General features: G+C 51.7%; 32 non-coding genes across 32 annotated transcripts; all 32 read left to right on the top strand.

Annotated features, from left to right (window-relative positions):
• Positions 1-6,725: 6,725 nt before the first annotated feature.
• On the top strand, positions 6,726-6,797 carry TRNAP-UGG (transfer RNA proline (anticodon UGG)). Its single transcript has one exon. It is a non-coding gene; the product is annotated as a tRNA-Pro (tRNA).
• Positions 6,798-7,189: 392 nt separating this feature from the next.
• TRNAP-AGG (transfer RNA proline (anticodon AGG)) lies at positions 7,190-7,261 on the top strand. Its single transcript has one exon. It is a non-coding gene; the product is annotated as a tRNA-Pro (tRNA).
• Positions 7,262-7,401: 140 nt separating this feature from the next.
• TRNAP-CGG (transfer RNA proline (anticodon CGG)) lies at positions 7,402-7,473 on the top strand. Its single transcript has one exon. It is a non-coding gene; the product is annotated as a tRNA-Pro (tRNA).
• A 414-nt stretch (positions 7,474-7,887) lies between these two features.
• Positions 7,888-7,959, top strand: TRNAP-UGG (transfer RNA proline (anticodon UGG)). Its single transcript has one exon. It is a non-coding gene; the product is annotated as a tRNA-Pro (tRNA).
• Positions 7,960-8,351: 392 nt separating this feature from the next.
• On the top strand, positions 8,352-8,423 carry TRNAP-AGG (transfer RNA proline (anticodon AGG)). Its single transcript has one exon. It is a non-coding gene; the product is annotated as a tRNA-Pro (tRNA).
• A 140-nt stretch (positions 8,424-8,563) lies between these two features.
• TRNAP-CGG (transfer RNA proline (anticodon CGG)) lies at positions 8,564-8,635 on the top strand. Its single transcript has one exon. It is a non-coding gene; the product is annotated as a tRNA-Pro (tRNA).
• Positions 8,636-9,049: 414 nt separating this feature from the next.
• On the top strand, positions 9,050-9,121 carry TRNAP-UGG (transfer RNA proline (anticodon UGG)). Its single transcript has one exon. It is a non-coding gene; the product is annotated as a tRNA-Pro (tRNA).
• A 392-nt stretch (positions 9,122-9,513) lies between these two features.
• Positions 9,514-9,585, top strand: TRNAP-AGG (transfer RNA proline (anticodon AGG)). The gene has a single exon. It is a non-coding gene; the product is annotated as a tRNA-Pro (tRNA).
• A 140-nt stretch (positions 9,586-9,725) lies between these two features.
• TRNAP-CGG (transfer RNA proline (anticodon CGG)) lies at positions 9,726-9,797 on the top strand. Its single transcript has one exon. It is a non-coding gene; the product is annotated as a tRNA-Pro (tRNA).
• A 414-nt stretch (positions 9,798-10,211) lies between these two features.
• TRNAP-UGG (transfer RNA proline (anticodon UGG)) lies at positions 10,212-10,283 on the top strand. The gene has a single exon. It is a non-coding gene; the product is annotated as a tRNA-Pro (tRNA).
• A 392-nt stretch (positions 10,284-10,675) lies between these two features.
• TRNAP-AGG (transfer RNA proline (anticodon AGG)) lies at positions 10,676-10,747 on the top strand. The gene has a single exon. It is a non-coding gene; the product is annotated as a tRNA-Pro (tRNA).
• A 140-nt stretch (positions 10,748-10,887) lies between these two features.
• TRNAP-CGG (transfer RNA proline (anticodon CGG)) lies at positions 10,888-10,959 on the top strand. The gene has a single exon. It is a non-coding gene; the product is annotated as a tRNA-Pro (tRNA).
• A 414-nt stretch (positions 10,960-11,373) lies between these two features.
• On the top strand, positions 11,374-11,445 carry TRNAP-UGG (transfer RNA proline (anticodon UGG)). Its single transcript has one exon. It is a non-coding gene; the product is annotated as a tRNA-Pro (tRNA).
• Positions 11,446-11,837: 392 nt separating this feature from the next.
• TRNAP-AGG (transfer RNA proline (anticodon AGG)) lies at positions 11,838-11,909 on the top strand. The gene has a single exon. It is a non-coding gene; the product is annotated as a tRNA-Pro (tRNA).
• Positions 11,910-12,049: 140 nt separating this feature from the next.
• TRNAP-CGG (transfer RNA proline (anticodon CGG)) lies at positions 12,050-12,121 on the top strand. Its single transcript has one exon. It is a non-coding gene; the product is annotated as a tRNA-Pro (tRNA).
• A 414-nt stretch (positions 12,122-12,535) lies between these two features.
• Positions 12,536-12,607, top strand: TRNAP-UGG (transfer RNA proline (anticodon UGG)). The gene has a single exon. It is a non-coding gene; the product is annotated as a tRNA-Pro (tRNA).
• A 391-nt stretch (positions 12,608-12,998) lies between these two features.
• On the top strand, positions 12,999-13,079 carry TRNAP-AGG (transfer RNA proline (anticodon AGG)). The gene is given in 2 exon segments: positions 12,999-13,034; positions 13,044-13,079. It is a non-coding gene; the product is annotated as a tRNA-Pro (tRNA).
• Positions 13,080-13,219: 140 nt separating this feature from the next.
• Positions 13,220-13,291, top strand: TRNAP-CGG (transfer RNA proline (anticodon CGG)). Its single transcript has one exon. It is a non-coding gene; the product is annotated as a tRNA-Pro (tRNA).
• Positions 13,292-13,705: 414 nt separating this feature from the next.
• TRNAP-UGG (transfer RNA proline (anticodon UGG)) lies at positions 13,706-13,777 on the top strand. Its single transcript has one exon. It is a non-coding gene; the product is annotated as a tRNA-Pro (tRNA).
• A 392-nt stretch (positions 13,778-14,169) lies between these two features.
• On the top strand, positions 14,170-14,241 carry TRNAP-AGG (transfer RNA proline (anticodon AGG)). Its single transcript has one exon. It is a non-coding gene; the product is annotated as a tRNA-Pro (tRNA).
• Positions 14,242-14,381: 140 nt separating this feature from the next.
• On the top strand, positions 14,382-14,453 carry TRNAP-CGG (transfer RNA proline (anticodon CGG)). Its single transcript has one exon. It is a non-coding gene; the product is annotated as a tRNA-Pro (tRNA).
• A 414-nt stretch (positions 14,454-14,867) lies between these two features.
• TRNAP-UGG (transfer RNA proline (anticodon UGG)) lies at positions 14,868-14,939 on the top strand. The gene has a single exon. It is a non-coding gene; the product is annotated as a tRNA-Pro (tRNA).
• A 392-nt stretch (positions 14,940-15,331) lies between these two features.
• TRNAP-AGG (transfer RNA proline (anticodon AGG)) lies at positions 15,332-15,403 on the top strand. The gene has a single exon. It is a non-coding gene; the product is annotated as a tRNA-Pro (tRNA).
• A 140-nt stretch (positions 15,404-15,543) lies between these two features.
• On the top strand, positions 15,544-15,615 carry TRNAP-CGG (transfer RNA proline (anticodon CGG)). Its single transcript has one exon. It is a non-coding gene; the product is annotated as a tRNA-Pro (tRNA).
• Positions 15,616-16,029: 414 nt separating this feature from the next.
• TRNAP-UGG (transfer RNA proline (anticodon UGG)) lies at positions 16,030-16,101 on the top strand. Its single transcript has one exon. It is a non-coding gene; the product is annotated as a tRNA-Pro (tRNA).
• A 374-nt stretch (positions 16,102-16,475) lies between these two features.
• TRNAP-UGG (transfer RNA proline (anticodon UGG)) lies at positions 16,476-16,547 on the top strand. Its single transcript has one exon. It is a non-coding gene; the product is annotated as a tRNA-Pro (tRNA).
• Positions 16,548-16,935: 388 nt separating this feature from the next.
• TRNAP-AGG (transfer RNA proline (anticodon AGG)) lies at positions 16,936-17,007 on the top strand. The gene has a single exon. It is a non-coding gene; the product is annotated as a tRNA-Pro (tRNA).
• A 140-nt stretch (positions 17,008-17,147) lies between these two features.
• Positions 17,148-17,219, top strand: TRNAS-CGA (transfer RNA serine (anticodon CGA)). The gene has a single exon. It is a non-coding gene; the product is annotated as a tRNA-Ser (tRNA).
• A 414-nt stretch (positions 17,220-17,633) lies between these two features.
• On the top strand, positions 17,634-17,705 carry TRNAP-UGG (transfer RNA proline (anticodon UGG)). Its single transcript has one exon. It is a non-coding gene; the product is annotated as a tRNA-Pro (tRNA).
• A 392-nt stretch (positions 17,706-18,097) lies between these two features.
• Positions 18,098-18,169, top strand: TRNAP-AGG (transfer RNA proline (anticodon AGG)). Its single transcript has one exon. It is a non-coding gene; the product is annotated as a tRNA-Pro (tRNA).
• Positions 18,170-18,309: 140 nt separating this feature from the next.
• On the top strand, positions 18,310-18,381 carry TRNAP-CGG (transfer RNA proline (anticodon CGG)). The gene has a single exon. It is a non-coding gene; the product is annotated as a tRNA-Pro (tRNA).
• An 877-nt stretch (positions 18,382-19,258) lies between these two features.
• Positions 19,259-19,330, top strand: TRNAP-AGG (transfer RNA proline (anticodon AGG)). The gene has a single exon. It is a non-coding gene; the product is annotated as a tRNA-Pro (tRNA).
• Positions 19,331-19,396: the final 66 nt, after the last annotated feature.

Here is a 19,396-nt window from a genome sequence, read left to right as displayed (position 1 = left end):
TTTTTAAATTAATTAGCAGCAGACTACACTACTTGAAAAAAAAAAAAAAAAAAAAGAACAGTATGAGGCAATGAACCACCCTCCCTGAACTGAATACAACCAGCTATGGATGGCCTATGTGGCTGCACTCAGACTAGAGAGTGGGCTGCACTCACACACACACACACACACACAGACCTTGCAGATCGCTGTGAAAACAGCGCTACAAGGCAAAAGCAAGGTGAATAGTAGGTGAACACAGCGGTTGCTAAATTAGCCTTTGGAAAGCACAAAGAAGCAAATCGCTATCTCTAAACTGTCCCTCAGTCAGCAAACAGCGTCCTGTCACTAACTGAATTCACAGCAGAGTGATCGCAAAATGGCGCCAGCGACTTTTAAACTGCATCATGACATCATTTCAGCAGCCAATCACAGCCTTGCCAGTACTTTCATGCCCTCCATGCTAAACAGGATGTGCCCACACTTGGAATCATTCTCATTGGCTGAATTTCGGAATTTTGAATCTGGGAACTTCCGATTCCGGTATCCGATACGCGGCAAGTATCGGAATCCCGGTATCGGAATTCCGATACCGCAAGTATCGGCCGATACCCGATACTTGCGGTATCGGAATGCTCAACACTAATTAGTACCCCTGATGAAGTAGTGTAAATTATGAGTGGGATTTCTGTGCATTCCCTTCTATATAGCTCACCCCTAACCTGCTACTCATATCCATGTATGCCTCTTGTGAATTTGTTTTATGTATATTTTCAACTTGTATGGAAATTTGACTTATTTGGTCTGCAAATGCATTTAAAGAATGACACTTTGCATATTAGATCTTCACTCTTTTTTTTTTTTTTTCTAATGTTTCTATATGCGGTAAATACCTAAGGCACTGGCTGTTTCTTCTGCACAACAGCAAATTGGACTAAGAATTTTAGCTGCCACTGCTCCTTAAGGCCCCGTCTCACTTAGCGATTTACCAACGATCACGACCAGCGATATGACCTGGCCGTGATCGTTGGTAAGTCGCTGTGTGGTCGCTGGGGAGCTGTCACACAGACCGCTCTCCCCAGCGACCAACGATCAGGGGAACGAGTTCGGCATCGTTGAAACTGTCTTCAACGATGCCGAAGTCCCCCTGCAGCACCCGGGTAACCAGGGTAAACATCGGGTTACTAAGCGCAGGGCCGCGCTTAGTAACCCGATGTTTACCCTGGTTACCAAAAAAAACAAACACTACATACTCGCCTTTCGGTGTCCAGGTCCCTTGCCGTCTGCTTCCTGCTCTCTGACTGAGCCGCCGTACACTGAGAGCAGAGCGCAGCGGTGACGTCACTGCTGTGCTCTCACTTCTCACTGTACGGCCGGCAGTCAGTGAGAGCAGGAAGCAGACGGCAAGGGACCTGACGGACATCAGAAGGCGAGTATGTATTGTTTGTTTTTTTTTACATTTACGCTGGTAACCAGGGTAAACATCGGGTTACTAAGCGCGGCCCTGCGCTTAGTAACCCGATGTTTACCCTGGTTACCAGTGAAGACATCGCTGGATCGGTGTCACACACACCGATTCAGCAATGTCAGCGGGGCCTCAACGACCAAAAAAAGGTCCAGGCCATTCCGACACGACCAGCGATCTCGCAGCAGGGGCCTGATCGCTGGTACGTGTCACACATAGCGAGATCGCTATGGAGGTCGCTGTTGCGTCACAAAACTTGTGACTCAGCAGCGATCTCGCTAGCGATCTCGCTATGTGAGACGGGGCCTTAACTTCATCCACATTTACTAGCTCTAGACAAAACCCATTATTCAATGAAAGATGGATGCACGGATGGAACCAAGACCAACCCACCAGAACTGGCCTTCAGGGCACTTAAGCGGTTTCAGCATTGGTGAAAGACGAACATGAGAGCATAACATTTAAATGATACTTGTGATCGAAAGAAGGCTACTCTAAGCTTTTTGGCTTTCTTTACCTGAACTGCTTTAAAAAAAAAAAAAAAAAGTACAGAGATGTCTTGAAGCATTGTTTCAAAGGGGAGCCTATCAGAAGGATCAGTCCTCAGCCATCCATAAGCGCATGTACAAAGTTGAATAAAATGATACCTTGATATCTGTTATCCTTGTATGATAACTAATAAGCAGACATGCAGGGGAAAAGAGCATGTTTCCAAAATAGCATAGGTCAGGTTTCTCAGTGTGAAAAGTAATTACAGACAGCCCCCTTTTGCTTATCGAACTTCAGCTGTTTATTACATAGTGCCTGGAATAAAGCAGGCATAAGTGTGATTACTAACACTTCTTTAGCTTTCATCAGGACAGCCAGTGTGGGAGGGGCAGTTCCACAGAGCTGAGTTTTCTTTTGTCAGTGCTGTTATCTATCCCATGCTGTCAGCTCTGATGAAAGAAGTGTTGGTAATCACACTGTGTACCCTACTCCAGTCACTGCAATAACATAGCTCAGTAGGGAGCATCAGTCATTACATATCTCACACTTGGAAACCTGCTGTAAGTTATGGAGGCGTGTTCTTTCCAATGCATGTTGCCTGCTTATGAATCTGTAAACCTTATGCAGGAGGTGGGGAGTACATGTTCCCACTGGCAGGTTGTTGGGAAGATCTATGCTCTTTTTTTTTTTTTCAGCTCATTTACATTTTTAGAAATTGCTTTCCGAGGGTTCATCCATTTGATTGACTGTACTAAATTAAACTTTGAGCATTTCAGCAATTGATATGAGACATCTGGTCATTGCACTTCATAAATTAATTGGCCTATATAGGTCAAGAGCAGTTATATCCTTCATAACTCCTTGCTTTTGAAAGTTTCTCTTATTTATCTTTAGAGGTTTTCATGGATTGATTTCTTGAACTGTCGACAGCAATCAAGCCAGCGGATGGTGTGAATACAAAAAACACCCATTGCCTCTCATACTTTAGTGTATGGGTATTTTAGTTTTAATGTATCTTAAATTCCAGGTTGTTGTACAATGTGAAAAGATGCAAATGTGATTTTCATTACATACATATTTCAATACATAAGTATATAACAAGATACAAAACATGCAATAAACATAAGTTAATGAGTGACTGATACATCTGGATAAAGGACAGTGCTCATGGTGTTTTAGAACCCTCAAAAAATGGAGACCTTAGGTTAGTTAAAAGCTGATCGGCATTGTAGCTCAGTAGCTGCTGAGTTATTGTAGGTTTTCTGATGAGGGAAATTTTTAGGCTGTTTTAAATGCTTCAAAGGAGGCAAAAAGCGATATGACTAACATCACTCACAATGCTTTGGAGAAATCTTTTGAGGAGCAAACTGGAAGACAACAAGAAGGTCCTATGATAACTGAAAATTGTGTGAGGAGGTAGTGGAAGTACAGTTCAGAGATGTAGGCATAACATTTTTGTAAATGCAATCTATTATGCATATTCCAAATAAAATTATCTGTGCAGTGGGTAGCCAGTGATGAGATTGGCGGAGAAGTAATGGGGCATAGATGCATTAACCATGTAGCAGATTTGAGGGTTGATAGAACTGTTAAGTTTGATGTGGCATTAGCTAGTAAAAACCTGAGTGAAAAATTTGTGAATGTGTCGATAAGCAGTTTAGAGGGGAAACTGGACAAGTCAATAGTTTCTTCAATATGGGTCTAATTGTTACATGTTTAAAGGAATAAAGGATGATACCAATGGTTAGTGACATGTTGAACAGGTAAGCAAGGGTGAGTTGAGGTGGAATGGGATAGGGTCAGATGGTGAGGTGCAATTTTGAAATTGGAACAATAAGCTTTTTCTATTGGTTAATGGAGAAGGAGAAATTGTAGGTGGAGAGATGGCAGTTCTGTAGAGGAACAGTGGGGGATATAGGTTCAAGCTTTCTCTGTTTTCAATATTGTGTTTAAAATATGTGGATAAGTTCCCAACTGAGATGAGAAATGTGGGAGGAGGCAGAGAGAGAAGGGATAGAAAGGCGTTAAATTATTGAGGTTATTGACAATGTTTAGAACAGTCTGTAAGTGATAAGGTGTTCTAGAATGGGTTTTCTAACTCTTCTCTATGACCTTGGAATTGAAACTCATTTTTTTTCTATTGGTAAGCCAGTTATCCTTATTAATTTTGGCTTTCAATAAAAACCATCCACCAATGAGTGAGATGACTAGTTTCTATGTATGCTGTTTATTAGTTTGTTGAGTTCTTTTGTCTGTGAAAAGAGTGACTAAGGCTAGGTTCACATTGCGTTAACAGCAGCGCGTTCAACACATACGTTAACGGGCTGCTGTTAACGCAAGTGCCGGTATGGCAGCGCGCTAGCGCAGATCGAGCATCTGCTAGCACTGTGTTATGCCGCAGTGTAACGTAGTCTGTCTAATGGATGGGTTCAACGCAATGTGAACCCTAAGAGGAAAGGTGAGGAAGCCAGAGTTTGTTCATTTATAACTGACTGTGGAAGATCACTGTGATATGCTAAAATAGGAAGAAAGAAGGGTTTGGAGGCAGCTAAATGGCATGTGTCAGTAGAGATGTTAAATACACAGAAGATGATGGTGGGCTTGTTAGTTGAAAGGAATTACAGGGTAGTAAAGTGGTATCTAAAGAAGGTGGATAATTGAAGCTTAGGAGACATAGTATATGTGGACAAAATGTAATGAATGGACGATGAGGCTAGGCAGAGTAAGTGTATGTGCACACTGAGCTTTTTATGTCGGACTTCTTGGAACCGAAACTCTCCAAATCCTCAAAAACATGGGAGTTTATGCTAAGTTACAATTCTAAAAACTCAGCAAAAAGACTCCGTGTTCACATACCCAAAAATTAAAGCTAGTTACCTGAAAAGGGAAGGTTTGTTGCCTGAGCAATGAGAGTAAGGTTATATTCACATGTTCATTATTTGGTCAGTATTTTATATCAGTATTTGTAAGCTACAATCAGGAGTGGAATAATCATAGGACAAGTATAATAGAACTGTGCCCCACATCAGTATTTTTCACCTACTCCTGGTTTTGGTTAACAAATACTGAGTGTGTGAACTTTGCCTAAGTGAAAGGCTGCCATAAAGTAATGCATCAAGGTTAGAATTTGTCAAAGGCTGGGATCACAAATACACGAGATATGGCCGAGTCTCGCAGGTGAAAACGCAGCTCTGGCGCCAGCACTCCAGAGCGGAGCGTGCAGCTCCATGTATTGCTGTGTGGCTGCACGCTCTGCTCCGGAGTGCCGGCACCAGAGCTGGGTTTTCACCTGCAAGACTCGGCCGTATCTTTTGTATGTGTGATCCCGGCAATAAGGAATCATCCAAATTTCCAACATGCCCAGGAAGACTAGGTTATCCTAAAATTAATCATGGAAGTAGGAAAGGTTGTTTCAGACAAAACATGCCTTTAATAGTGCTGTTGAAACGGACAGAAAAAGCAGCAATGAATGGGTATGTAAATTCTTAGAATTTGTGGCGATTTAGTGAGGAGACATATCTGACCCTAAGAGTTTGCTGAGAAATACTCAGGATTGCTACTTATAGTATCATCATTAAATGAAAGCAGGTGGTAGGTAGTAGATGCGAGTAGGTCTAAGTAGAAATAGATGTGTATGTTTGGAGATTTTAATGTTTAAAGATTGATCTCAAGAGGAAGGGATATTAGTATGTCAAAATAATGAATGAAAAATTCTAAATGAAACATGTTAAGGACAAGGATTGCATTAGATGTGTACATAAAATATTCTTTATAGTTTAAATAAGTGGTTATTTTTGGTCTTAGAGAAATGGGCATTGAAGGCATTAATCTTTTTGGTTAACTTGACAGTCTGCAATTTGTTTCACTCAAAAAGCTGAAAATTCTGGCCAAAACACAAACTTTGTAGGAGTGTTACCAACGGCAATAGTAGGTCTCCATTCTACTAAGACCAAGCACCCTTAAAAAAAGCAATGTCACCAGAATGCTGTTGTAAATTTCTATAAAATTGGCAAAGAGATAAGCCAAACTGTTGTGACTTTTTGTGTCTCAGGCCAGATTCACTCACCTATGGCAAAATAGGTGGGTCAGGGGGTACAGAGAGTGCCTAATGTTTAAGGTTGTGTAATTCATGGCAATGAGTGGTATTCCTTAAATCTGAATTCTTAGTGCAGTCAAGGGCACACAAATGTAAGCACAGACTGTTTGTCAGATGCTTCTTAATGAATTCAGGACTAACTTATTATAACATGTCTCCTCATCCACACCAGTGTAAAAATTTGCTGTCTAGCTAATTTTTTTGCAAAATTGCTGCAATAGATCATGCAAGATGGATCATGCAACAGATGCAAGAAAGTAGTTAACCACATAATTTACCTGTTCTCTTTTGGTATAATTTTGAACAGTGCACTTATAACGTTGCACTTAAAAATGTTGCACGAAAATGACCAAGGTCACAAATGACCATTAGTCGCAAATAAATAATGCCTGTAAATTCAACTCTACTGCTGACAGGTGTGGAAAAGGGAGGAGATACATATGCATTTAAGAGACTCTAAACAAGAGGACAGAAAAATCAGAGACAGAACTTCAAGAATAACTATCAATTAACATCAACAATCTAGTCTCATTCAACAAACAGTTCGTATCCACTCATAAATAGTATCCTAAATATGTTTCACGTAAAAAAAGGAATAAAAAGGACCTAGCCTAGACAGTGCTGTACAGCTGAGCTGCAGCCTGTGCCAAATGGTGGCGCTGAGCCAGGTGCCTCGCAGCCCTTGCCTCCGTCGCTGGCTCGTTGGTCTAGGGGTATGATTCTCGCTTTGGGTGCGAGAGGTCCCGGGTTCAAATCCCGGACGAGCCCATGCTTGTGGAAGTCTTTGTTGCAGGTCTGTTGCATGCTGGGCTTCCTCCCGCAGGCTCATCTGTTGCATGGATTTTCTTGCAACTGACTGCTGGGAAGGCGGCATGTGCCGCCCGTCCCCAGGAAACCCCGACCACCCAACCAAGCCCGGACCTGTGGCAGATTTTGACCCCACGCACGCGGATCTCCACTTGTTTTGAGCTCTTTCGCTCCAAAAACATATGTTGGAGATTGCTGCTCGTTAAAATTCGCATGCGTCTCTCAGGGACTTTTTTTTTTTCCCTGTGGATGTTCCATGAGAGAGCCACGCTTTTCTCTGGAGATGCCAGGCAGGTGCTTCAGTTGGCAGTGCTGGCTACGCCATACAAATTGCAAAGCGCCGCTCTGTCGCTGGCTCGTTGGTCTAGGGGTATGATTCTCGCTTAGGGTGCGAGAGGTCCCGGGTTCAAATCCCGGACGAGCCCCACTCTTTCTCTGCGGGGGAACCAGAGTGCTCATCTCCTTTTGCCCTCCCCCTGTTAGCTAAACCGCTCCGGCTGCTGCTTGTGGCCGAGCCTACAAAGGTGAGAGAATCGACGCTGCTGCACGGCACGCACCAAACGTTGGCTCGTTGGTCTAGGGGTATGATTCTCGCTTCGGGTGCGAGAGGTCCCGGGTTCAAATCCCGGACGAGCCCTCGCTGGTGTGTGCCTCGTGTGCCCCTCTCTCCACACGTGGCAGTGCGCTTTTGCAATGGTCTTGCTCGAGGGCACTCCAATCTGTGTCACGTACCCACGGGTGCTTCTCAACAAGGGTCTTGCTCGTTTCCGCCGCCTCGCAGCCTTTTTTGCGAATGGGACTTGATGATCGCGCCGAGGAAGCTCTTTCTTTGCTCGTGGTGGACTGCCATGGCTCGACTTCTCCAGGAAGGTGCGAGGCGTCTTTGGCTGGCTGGCCTTTTCACCGCTCTGTTCCTCTTCTCTTTCTGTCGCGCGGCCACGCTCGACTCCTCCTGCCTCTTTGGACTCCAGTGTCAGATCTTGTTTTTGCTGCAGCCTGTGCCAAATGGTGGCGCTGAGCCAGGTGCCTCGCAGCCCTTGCCTCCGTCGCTGGCTCGTTGGTCTAGGGGTATGATTCTCGCTTTGGGTGCGAGAGGTCCCGGGTTCAAATCCCGGACGAGCCCATGCTTGTGGAAGTCTTTGTTGCAGGTCTGTTGCATGCTGGGCTTCCTCCCGCAGGCTCATCTGTTGCATGGATTTTCTTGCAACTGACTGCTGGGAAGGCGGCATGTGCCGCCCGTCCCCAGGAAACCCCGACCACCCAACCAAGCCCGGACCTGTGGCAGATTTTGACCCCACGCACGCGGATCTCCACTTGTTTTGAGCTCTTTCGCTCCAAAAACATATGTTGGAGATTGCTGCTCGTTAAAATTCGCATGCGTCTCTCAGGGACTTTTTTTTTTTCCCTGTGGATGTTCCATGAGAGAGCCACGCTTTTCTCTGGAGATGCCAGGCAGGTGCTTCAGTTGGCAGTGCTGGCTACGCCATACAAATTGCAAAGCGCCGCTCTGTCGCTGGCTCGTTGGTCTAGGGGTATGATTCTCGCTTAGGGTGCGAGAGGTCCCGGGTTCAAATCCCGGACGAGCCCCACTCTTTCTCTGCGGGGGAACCAGAGTGCTCATCTCCTTTTGCCCTCCCCCTGTTAGCTAAACCGCTCCGGCTGCTGCTTGTGGCCGAGCCTACAAAGGTGAGAGAATCGACGCTGCTGCACGGCACGCACCAAACGTTGGCTCGTTGGTCTAGGGGTATGATTCTCGCTTCGGGTGCGAGAGGTCCCGGGTTCAAATCCCGGACGAGCCCTCGCTGGTGTGTGCCTCGTGTGCCCCTCTCTCCACACGTGGCAGTGCGCTTTTGCAATGGTCTTGCTTGAGGGCACTCCAATCCGTGTCACGTACCCACGGGTGCTTCTCAACAAGGGTCTTGCTCGTTTCCGCCGCCTCGCAGCCTTTTTTGCGAATGGGACTTGATGATCGCGCCGAGGAAGCTCTTTCTTTGCTCGTGGTGGACTGCCATGGCTCGACTTCTCCAGGAAGGTGCGAGGCGTCTTTGGCTGGCTGGCCTTTTCACCGCTCTGTTCCTCTTCTCTTTCTGTCGCGCGGCCACGCTCGACTCCTCCTGCCTCTTTGGACTCCAGTGTCAGATCTTGTTTTTGCTGCAGCCTGTGCCAAATGGTGGCGCTGAGCCAGGTGCCTCGCAGCCCTTGCCTCCGTCGCTGGCTCGTTGGTCTAGGGGTATGATTCTTGCTTTGGGTGCGAGAGGTCCCGGGTTCAAATCCCGGACGAGCCCATGCTTGTGGAAGTCTTTGTTGCAGGTCTGTTGCATGCTGGGCTTCCTCCCGCAGGCTCATCTGTTGCATGGATTTTCTTGCAACTGACTGCTGGGAAGGCGGCATGTGCCGCCCGTCCCCAGGAAACCCCGACCACCCAACCAAGCCCGGACCTGTGGCAGATTTTGACCCCACGCACGCGGATCTCCACTTGTTTTGAGCTCTTTCGCTCCAAAAACATATGTTGGAGATTGCTGCTCGTTAAAATTCGCATGCGTCTCTCAGGGACTTTTTTTTTTTCCCTGTGGATGTTCCATGAGAGAGCCACGCTTTTCTCTGGAGATGCCAGGCAGGTGCTTCAGTTGGCAGTGCTGGCTACGCCATACAAATTGCAAAGCGCCGCTCTGTCGCTGGCTCGTTGGTCTAGGGGTATGATTCTCGCTTAGGGTGCGAGAGGTCCCGGGTTCAAATCCCGGACGAGCCCCACTCTTTCTCTGCGGGGGAACCAGAGTGCTCATCTCCTTTTGCCCTCCCCCTGTTAGCTAAACCGCTCCGGCTGCTGCTTGTGGCCGAGCCTACAAAGGTGAGAGAATCGACGCTGCTGCACGGCACGCACCAAACGTTGGCTCGTTGGTCTAGGGGTATGATTCTCGCTTCGGGTGCGAGAGGTCCCGGGTTCAAATCCCGGACGAGCCCTCGCTGGTGTGTGCCTCGTGTGCCCCTCTCTCCACACGTGGCAGTGCGCTTTTGCAATGGTCTTGCTTGAGGGCACTCCAATCCGTGTCACGTACCCACGGGTGCTTCTCAACAAGGGTCTTGCTCGTTTCCGCCGCCTCGCAGCCTTTTTTGCGAATGGGACTTGATGATCGCGCCGAGGAAGCTCTTTCTTTGCTCGTGGTGGACTGCCATGGCTCGACTTCTCCAGGAAGGTGCGAGGCGTCTTTGGCTGGCTGGCCTTTTCACCGCTCTGTTCCTCTTCTCTTTCTGTCGCGCGGCCACGCTCGACTCCTCCTGCCTCTTTGGACTCCAGTGTCAGATCTTGTTTTTGCTGCAGCCTGTGCCAAATGGTGGCGCTGAGCCAGGTGCCTCGCAGCCCTTGCCTCCGTCGCTGGCTCGTTGGTCTAGGGGTATGATTCTTGCTTTGGGTGCGAGAGGTCCCGGGTTCAAATCCTGGACGAGCCCATGCTTGTGGAAGTCTTTGTTGCAGGTCTGTTGCATGCTGGGCTTCCTCCCGCAGGCTCATCTGTTGCATGGATTTTCTTGCAACTGACTGCTGGGAAGGCGGCATGTGCCGCCCGTCCCCAGGAAACCCCGACCACCCAACCAAGCCCGGACCTGTGGCAGATTTTGACCCCACGCACGCGGATCTCCACTTGTTTTGAGCTCTTTCGCTCCAAAAACATATGTTGGAGATTGCTGCTCGTTAAAATTCGCATGCGTCTCTCAGGGACTTTTTTTTTTTCCCTGTGGATGTTCCATGAGAGAGCCACGCTTTTCTCTGGAGATGCCAGGCAGGTGCTTCAGTTGGCAGTGCTGGCTACGCCATACAAATTGCAAAGCGCCGCTCTGTCGCTGGCTCGTTGGTCTAGGGGTATGATTCTCGCTTAGGGTGCGAGAGGTCCCGGGTTCAAATCCCGGACGAGCCCCACTCTTTCTCTGCGGGGGAACCAGAGTGCTCATCTCCTTTTGCCCTCCCCCTGTTAGCTAAACCGCTCCGGCTGCTGCTTGTGGCCGAGCCTACAAAGGTGAGAGAATCGACGCTGCTGCACGGCACGCACCAAACGTTGGCTCGTTGGTCTAGGGGTATGATTCTCGCTTCGGGTGCGAGAGGTCCCGGGTTCAAATCCCGGACGAGCCCTCGCTGGTGTGTGCCTCGTGTGCCCCTCTCTCCACACGTGGCAGTGCGCTTTTGCAATGGTCTTGCTTGAGGGCACTCCAATCCGTGTCACGTACCCACGGGTGCTTCTCAACAAGGGTCTTGCTCGTTTCCGCCGCCTCGCAGCCTTTTTTGCGAATGGGACTTGATGATCGCGCCGAGGAAGCTCTTTCTTTGCTCGTGGTGGACTGCCATGGCTCGACTTCTCCAGGAAGGTGCGAGGCGTCTTTGGCTGGCTGGCCTTTTCACCGCTCTGTTCCTCTTCTCTTTCTGTCGCGCGGCCACGCTCGACTCCTCCTGCCTCTTTGGACTCCAGTGTCAGATCTTGTTTTTGCTGCAGCCTGTGCCAAATGGTGGCGCTGAGCCAGGTGCCTCGCAGCCCTTGCCTCCATCGCTGGCTCGTTGGTCTAGGGGTATGATTCTCGCTTTGGGTGCGAGAGGTCCCGGGTTCAAATCCCGGACGAGCCCATGCTTGTGGAAGTCTTTGTTGCAGGTCTGTTGCATGCTGGGCTTCCTCCCGCAGGCTCATCTGTTGCATGGATTTTCTTGCAACTGACTGCTGGGAAGGCGGCATGTGCCGCCCGTCCCCAGGAAACCCCGACCACCCAACCAAGCCCGGACCTGTGGCAGATTTTGACCCCACGCACGCGGATCTCCACTTGTTTTGAGCTCTTTCGCTCCAAAAACATATGTTGGAGATTGCTGCTCGTTAAAATTCGCATGCGTCTCTCAGGGACTTTTTTTTTTTCCCTGTGGATGTTCCATGAGAGAGCCACGCTTTTCTCTGGAGATGCCAGGCAGGTGCTTCAGTTGGCAGTGCTGGCTACGCCATACAAATTGCAAAGCGCCGCTCTGTCGCTGGCTCGTTGGTCTAGGGGTATGATTCTCGCTTAGGGTGCGAGAGGTCCCGGGTTCAAATCCCGGACGAGCCCCACTCTTTCTCTGCGGGGGAACCAGAGTGCTCATCTCCTTTTGCCCTCCCCCTGTTAGCTAAACCGCTCCGGCTGCTGCTTGTGGCCGAGCCTACAAAGGTGAGAGAATCGACGCTGCTGCACGGCACGCACCAAACGTTGGCTCGTTGGTCTAGGGGTATGATTCTCGCTTCGGGTGCGAGAAGTCCCAGGTTCAAATCCCGGACGAGCCCTCGCTGGTGTGTGCCTCGTGTGCCCCTCTCTCCACACGTGGCAGTGCGCTTTTGCAATGGTCTTGCTCGAGGGCACTCCAATCTGTGTCACGTACCCACGGGTGCTTCTCAACAAGGGTCTTGCTCGTTTCCGCCGCCTCGCAGCCTTTTTTGCGAATGGGACTTGATGATCGCGCCGAGGAAGCTCTTTCTTTGCTCGTGGTGGACTGCCATGGCTCGACTTCTCCAGGAAGGTGCGAGGCGTCTTTGGCTGGCTGGCCTTTTCACCGCTCTGTTCCTCTTCTCTTTCTGTCGCGCGGCCACGCTCGACTCCTCCTGCCTCTTTGGACTCCAGTGTCAGATCTTGTTTTTGCTGCAGCCTGTGCCAAATGGTGGCGCTGAGCCAGGTGCCTCGCAGCCCTTGCCTCCGTCGCTGGCTCGTTGGTCTAGGGGTATGATTCTCGCTTTGGGTGCGAGAGGTCCCGGGTTCAAATCCCGGACGAGCCCATGCTTGTGGAAGTCTTTGTTGCAGGTCTGTTGCATGCTGGGCTTCCTCCCGCAGGCTCATCTGTTGCATGGATTTTCTTGCAACTGACTGCTGGGAAGGCGGCATGTGCCGCCCGTCCCCAGGAAACCCCGACCACCCAACCAAGCCCGGACCTGTGGCAGATTTTGACCCCACGCACGCGGATCTCCACTTGTTTTGAGCTCTTTCGCTCCAAAAACATATGTTGGAGATTGCTGCTCGTTAAAATTCGCATGCGTCTCTCAGGGACTTTTTTTTTTCCCTGTGGATGTTCCATGAGAGAGCCACGCTTTTCTCTGGAGATGCCAGGCAGGTGCTTCAGTTGGCAGTGCTGGCTACGCCATACAAATTGCAAAGCGCTGCTCTGTCGCTGGCTCGTTGGTCTAGGGGTATGATTCTCGCTTAGGGTGCTTAGGGTGCGAGAGGTCCCGGGTTCAAATCCCGGACGAGCCCCACTCTTTCTCTGCGGGGGAACCAGAGTGCTCATCTCCTTTTGCCCTCCCCCTGTTAGCTAAACCGCTCCGGCTGCTGCTTGTGGCCGAGCCTACAAAGGTGAGAGAATCGACGCTGCTGCACGGCACGCACCAAACGTTGGCTCGTTGGTCTAGGGGTATGATTCTCGCTTCGGGTGCGAGAGGTCCCGGGTTCAAATCCCGGACGAGCCCTCGCTGGTGTGTGCCTCGTGTGCCCCTCTCTCCACACGTGGCAGTGCGCTTTTGCAATGGTCTTGCTTGAGGGCACTCCAATCCGTGTCACGTACCCACGGGTGCTTCTCAACAAGGGTCTTGCTCGTTTCCGCCGCCTCGCAGCCTTTTTTGCGAATGGGACTTGATGATCGCGCCGAGGAAGCTCTTTCTTTGCTCGTGGTGGACTGCCATGGCTCGACTTCTCCAGGAAGGTGCGAGGCGTCTTTGGCTGGCTGGCCTTTTCACCGCTCTGTTCCTCTTCTCTTTCTGTCGCGCGGCCACGCTCGACTCCTCCTGCCTCTTTGGACTCCAGTGTCAGATCTTGTTTTTGCTGCAGCCTGTGCCAAATGGTGGCGCTGAGCCAGGTGCCTCGCAGCCCTTGCCTCCATCGCTGGCTCGTTGGTCTAGGGGTATGATTCTCGCTTTGGGTGCGAGAGGTCCCGGGTTCAAATCCCGGACGAGCCCATGCTTGTGGAAGTCTTTGTTGCAGGTCTGTTGCATGCTGGGCTTCCTCCCGCAGGCTCATCTGTTGCATGGATTTTCTTGCAACTGACTGCTGGGAAGGCGGCATGTGCCGCCCGTCCCCAGGAAACCCCGACCACCCAACCAAGCCCGGACCTGTGGCAGATTTTGACCCCACGCACGCGGATCTCCACTTGTTTTGAGCTCTTTCGCTCCAAAAACATATGTTGGAGATTGCTGCTCGTTAAAATTCGCATGCGTCTCTCAGGGACTTTTTTTTTTTCCCTGTGGATGTTCCATGAGAGAGCCACGCTTTTCTCTGGAGATGCCAGGCAGGTGCTTCAGTTGGCAGTGCTGGCTACGCCATACAAATTGCAAAGCGCCGCTCTGTCGCTGGCTCGTTGGTCTAGGGGTATGATTCTCGCTTAGGGTGCGAGAGGTCCCGGGTTCAAATCCCGGACGAGCCCCACTCTTTCTCTGCGGGGGAACCAGAGTGCTCATCTCCTTTTGCCCTCCCCCTGTTAGCTAAACCGCTCCGGCTGCTGCTTGTGGCCGAGCCTACAAAGGTGAGAGAATCGACGCTGCTGCACGGCACGCACCAAACGTTGGCTCGTTGGTCTAGGGGTATGATTCTCGCTTCGGGTGCGAGAGGTCCCGGGTTCAAATCCCGGACGAGCCCTCGCTGGTGTGTGCCTCGTGTGCCCCTCTCTCCACACGTGGCAGTGCGCTTTTGCAATGGTCTTGCTCGAGGGCACTCCAATCTGTGTCACGTACCCACGGGTGCTTCTCAACAAGGGTCTTGCTCGTTTCCGCCGCCTCGCAGCCTTTTTTGCGAATGGGACTTGATGATCGCGCCGAGGAAGCTCTTTCTTTGCTCGTGGTGGACTGCCATGGCTCGACTTCTCCAGGAAGGTGCGAGGCGTCTTTGGCTGGCTGGCCTTTTCACCGCTCTGTTCCTCTTCTCTTTCTGTCGCGCGGCCACGCTCGACTCCTCCTGCCTCTTTGGACTCCAGTGTCAGATCTTGTTTTTGCTGCAGCCTGTGCCAAATGGTGGCGCTGAGCCAGGTGCCTCGCAGCCCTTGCCTCTGTCGCTGGCTCGTTGGTCTAGGGGTATGATTCTCGCTTTGGGTGCGAGAGGTCCCGGGTTCAAATCCCGGACGAGCCCATGCTTGTGGAAGTCTTTGTTGCAGGTCTGTTGCATGCTGGGCTTCCTCCCGCAGGCTCATCTGTTGCATGGATTTTCTTGCAACTGACTGCTGGGAAGGCGGCATGTGCCGCCCGTCCCCAGGAAACCCCGACCACCCAACCAAGCCCGGACCTGTGGCAGATTTTGACCCCACGCACGCGGATCTCCACTTGTTTTGAGCTCTTTCGCTCCAAAAACATATGTTGGAGATTGCTGCTCGTTAAAATTCGCATGCGTCTCTCAGGGACTTTTTTTTTTTCCCTGTGGATGTTCCATGAGAGAGCCACGCTTTTCTCTGGAGATGCCAGGCAGGTGCTTCAGTTGGCAGTGCTGGCTACGCCATACAAATTGCAAAGCGCCGCTCTGTCGCTGGCTCGTTGGTCTAGGGGTATGATTCTCGCTTAGGGTGCGAGAGGTCCCGGGTTCAAATCCCGGACGAGCCCCACTCTTTCTCTGCGGGGGAACCAGAGTGCTCATCTCCTTTTGCCCTCCCCCTGTTAGCTAAACCGCTCCGGCTGCTGCTTGTGGCCGAGCCTACAAAGGTGAGAGAATCGACGCTGCTGCACGGCACGCACCAAACGTTGGCTCGTTGGTCTAGGGGTATGATTCTCGCTTCGGGTGCGAGAGGTCCCGGGTTCAAATCCCGGACGAGCCCTCGCTGGTGTGTGCCTCGTGTGCCCCTCTCTCCACACGTGGCAGTGCGCTTTTGCAATGGTCTTGCTCGAGGGCACTCCAATCCGTGTCACGTACCCACGGGTGCTTCTCAACAAGGGTCTTGCTCGTTTCCGCCGCCTCGCAGCCTTTTTTGCGAATGGGACTTGATGATCGCGCCGAGGAAGCTCTTTCTTTGCTCGTGGTGGACTGCCATGGCTCGACTTCTCCAGGAAGGTGCGAGGCGTCTTTGGCTGGCTGGCCTTTTCACCGCTCTGTTCCTCTTCACTTTCTGTCGCGCGGCCACGCTCGACTCCTCCTGCCTCTTTGGACTCCAGTGTCAGATCTTGTTTTTGCTGCAGCCTGTGCCAAATGGTGGCGCTGAGCCAGGTGCCTCGCAGCCCTTGCCTCCGTCGCTGGCTCGTTGGTCTAGGGGTATGATTCTCGCTTTGGGTGCGAGAGGTCCCGGGTTCAAATCCCGGACGAGCCCATGCTTGTGGAAGTCTTTGTTGCAGGTCTGTTGCATGCTGGGCTTCCTCCCGCAGGCTCATCTGTTGCATGGATTTTCTTGCAACTGACTGCTGGGAAGGCGGCATGTGCCGCCCGTCCCCAGGAAACCCCGACCACCCAACCAAGCCCGGACCTGTGGCAGATTTTGACCCCACGCACGCGGATCTCCACTTGTTTTGAGCTCTTTCGCTCCAAAAACATATGTTGGAGATTGCTGCTTGTTAAAATTCGCATGCGTCTCTCAGGGACTTTTTTTTTTTCCCTGTGGATGTTCCATGAGAGAGCCACGCTTTTCTCTGGAGATGCCAGGCAGGTGCTTCAGTTGGCAGTGCTGGCTACGCCATACAAATTGCAGGCTCGTTGGTCTAGGGGTATGATTCTCGCTTTGGGTGCAAGAGGTCCCGGGTTCAAATCCCAGACGAGCCCATGCTTGTGGAAGTCTTTGTTGCAGGTCTGTTGCATGCTGGGCTTCCTCCCGCAGGCTCATCTGTTGCATGGATTTTCTTGCAACTGACTGCTGGGAAGGCGGCATGTGCCGCCCGTCCCCAGGAAACCCCGACCAACCAAGCCCGGACCTGTGGCAGATTTTGACCCCACGCACGCGGATCTCCACTTGTTTTGAGCTCTTTCGCTCCAAAAACATATGTTGGAGATTGCTGCTCGTTAAAATTCGCATGCGTCTCTCAGGGACTTTTTTTTTTTCCCTGTGGATGTTCCATGAGAGAGCCACGCTTTTCTCTGGAGATGCCAGGCAGGTGCTTCAGTTGGCAGTGCTGGCTACGCCATACAAATTGCAAAGCGCCGCTCTGTTGCTGGCTCGTTGGTCTAGGGGTATGATTCTCGCTTAGGGTGCGAGAGGTCCCGGGTTCAAATCCCGGACGAGCCCCACTCTTTCTCTGCGGGGGAACCAGAGTGCTCATCTCCTTTTGCCCTCCCCCTGTTAGCTAAACCGCTCCGGCTGCTGCTTGTGGCCGAGCCTACAAAGGTGAGAGAATCGACGCTGCTGCACGGCACGCACCAAACGTTGGCTCGTTGGTCTAGGGGTATGATTCTCGCTTCGAGTGCGAGAGGTCCCGGGTTCAAATCCCGGACGAGCCCTCGCTGGTGTGTGCCTCGTGTGCCCCTCTCTCCACACATGGCAGTGCGCTTTTGCAATGGTCTTGCTCGAGGGCACTCCAATCCGTGTCACGTACCCACGGGTGCTTCTCAACAAGGGTCTTGCTCGTTTCCGCCGCCTCGCAGCCTTTTTTGCGAATGGGACTTGATGATCGCGCCGAGGAAGCTCTTTCTTTGCTCGTGGTGGACTGCCATGGCTCGACTTCTCCAGGAAGGTGCGAGGCGTCTTTGGCTGGCTGGCCTTTTCACCGCTCTGTTCCTCTTCTCTTTCTGTCGCGCGGCCACGCTCGACTCCTCCTGCCTCTTTGGACTCCAGTGTCAGATCTTGTTTTTGCTGCAGCCTGTGCCAAATGGTGGCGCTGAGCCAGGTGCCTCGCAGCCCTTGCCTCCGTCGCTGGCTCGTTGGTCTAGGGGTATGATTCTCGCTTTGGGTGCGAGAGGTCCCGGGTTCAAATCCCGGACGAGCCCATGCTTGTGGAAGTCTTTGTTGCAGGTCTGTTGCATGCTGGGCTTCCTCCCGCAGGCTCATCTGTTGCATGGATTTTCTTGCAACTGACTGCTGGGAAGGCGGCATGTGCCGCCCGTCCCCAGGAAACCCCGACCACCCAACCAAGCCCGGACCTGTGGCAGATTTTGACCCCACGCACGCGGATCTCCACTTGTTTTGAGCTCTTTCGCTCCAAAAACATATGTTGGAGATTGCTGCTCGTTAAAATTCGCATGCGTCTCTCAGGGACTTTTTTTTTTTCCCTGTGGATGTTCCATGAGAGAGCCACGCTTTTCTCTGGAGATGCCAGGCAGGTGCTTCAGTTGGCAGTGCTGGCTATGCCATACAAATTGCAAAGCGCCGCTCTGTCGCTGGCTTGTTGGTCTAGGGGTATGATTCTCGCTTAGGGTGCGAGAGGTCCCGGGTTCAAATCCCGGACGAGCCCCAGTCTTTCTCTGCGGGGGAACCAGAGTGCTCATCTCCTTTTGCCCTCCCCCTGTTAGCTAAACTGCTCCGGCTGCTGCTTGTGGCCGAGCCTACAAAGGTGAGAGAATCGACGCTGCTGCACGGCACGCACCAAACGTTGGCTCGTTGGTCTAGGGGTATGATTCTCGCTTCGGGTGCGAGAGGTCCCGGGTTCAAATCCCGGACGAGCCCTCGCTGGTGTGTGCCTCGTGTGCCCCTCTCTCCACACGTGGCAGTGCGCTTTTGCAATGGTCTTGCTCGAGGGCACTCCAATCCGTGTCACGTACCCACGGGTGCTTCTCAACAAGGGTCTTGCTCGTTTCCGCCGCCTCGCAGCCTTTTTTGCGAATGGGACTTGATGATCGCGCCGAGGAAGCTCTTTCTTTGCTCGTGGTGGACTGCCATGGCTCGACTTCTCCAGGAAGGTGCGAGGCGTCTTTGGCTGGCTGGCCTTTTCACCGCTCTGTTCCTCTTCTCTTTCTGTCGCGCGGCCACGCTCGACTCCTCCTGCCTCTTTGGACTCCAGTGTCAGATCTTGTTTTTGCTGCAGCCTGTGCCAAATGGTGGCGCTGAGCCAGGTGCCTCGCAGCCCTTGCCTCCGTCGCTGGCTCGTTGGTCTAGGGGTATGATTCTCGTTTGGGTGCGAGAGGTCCCGGGTTCAAATCCCGGACGAGCCCATGCTTGTGGAAGTCTTTGTTGCAGGTCTGTTGCATGCTGGGCTTCCTCCCGCAGGCTCATCTGTTGCATGGATTTTCTTGCAACTGACTGCTGGGAAGGCGGCATGTGCCGCCCATCCCCAGGAAACCCCGACCACCCAACCAAGCCCGGACCTGTGGCAGATTTTGACCCCACGCACGCGGATCTCCACTTGTTTTGAGCTCTTTCGCTCCAAAAACATATGTTGGAGATTGCTGCTCGTTAAAATTCGCATGCGTCTCTCAGGGACTTTTTTTTTTTCCCTGTGGATGTTCCATGAGAGAGCCACGCTTTTCTCTGGAGATGCCAGGCAGGTGCTTCAGTTGGCAGTGCTGGCTACGCCATACAAATTGCAAAGCGCCGCTCTGTCGCTGGCTCGTTGGTCTAGGGGTATGATTCTCGCTTAGGGTGCGAGAGGTCCCGGGTTCAAATCCCGGACGAGCCCCACTCTTTCTCTGCGGGGGAACCAGAGTGCTCATCTCCTTTTGCCCTCCCCCTGTTAGCTAAACCG

The sequence above is a fragment of the Ranitomeya variabilis genome, chromosome 4, assembly GCF_051348905.1.
Source record: "Ranitomeya variabilis isolate aRanVar5 chromosome 4, aRanVar5.hap1, whole genome shotgun sequence".
In the NCBI taxonomy this organism is placed as follows: Eukaryota; Metazoa; Chordata; class Amphibia; order Anura; family Dendrobatidae; genus Ranitomeya; species Ranitomeya variabilis.
Note: the sequence above shows the minus strand (reverse complement) of the source record. Positions and strands in the feature narration are given on the sequence as shown.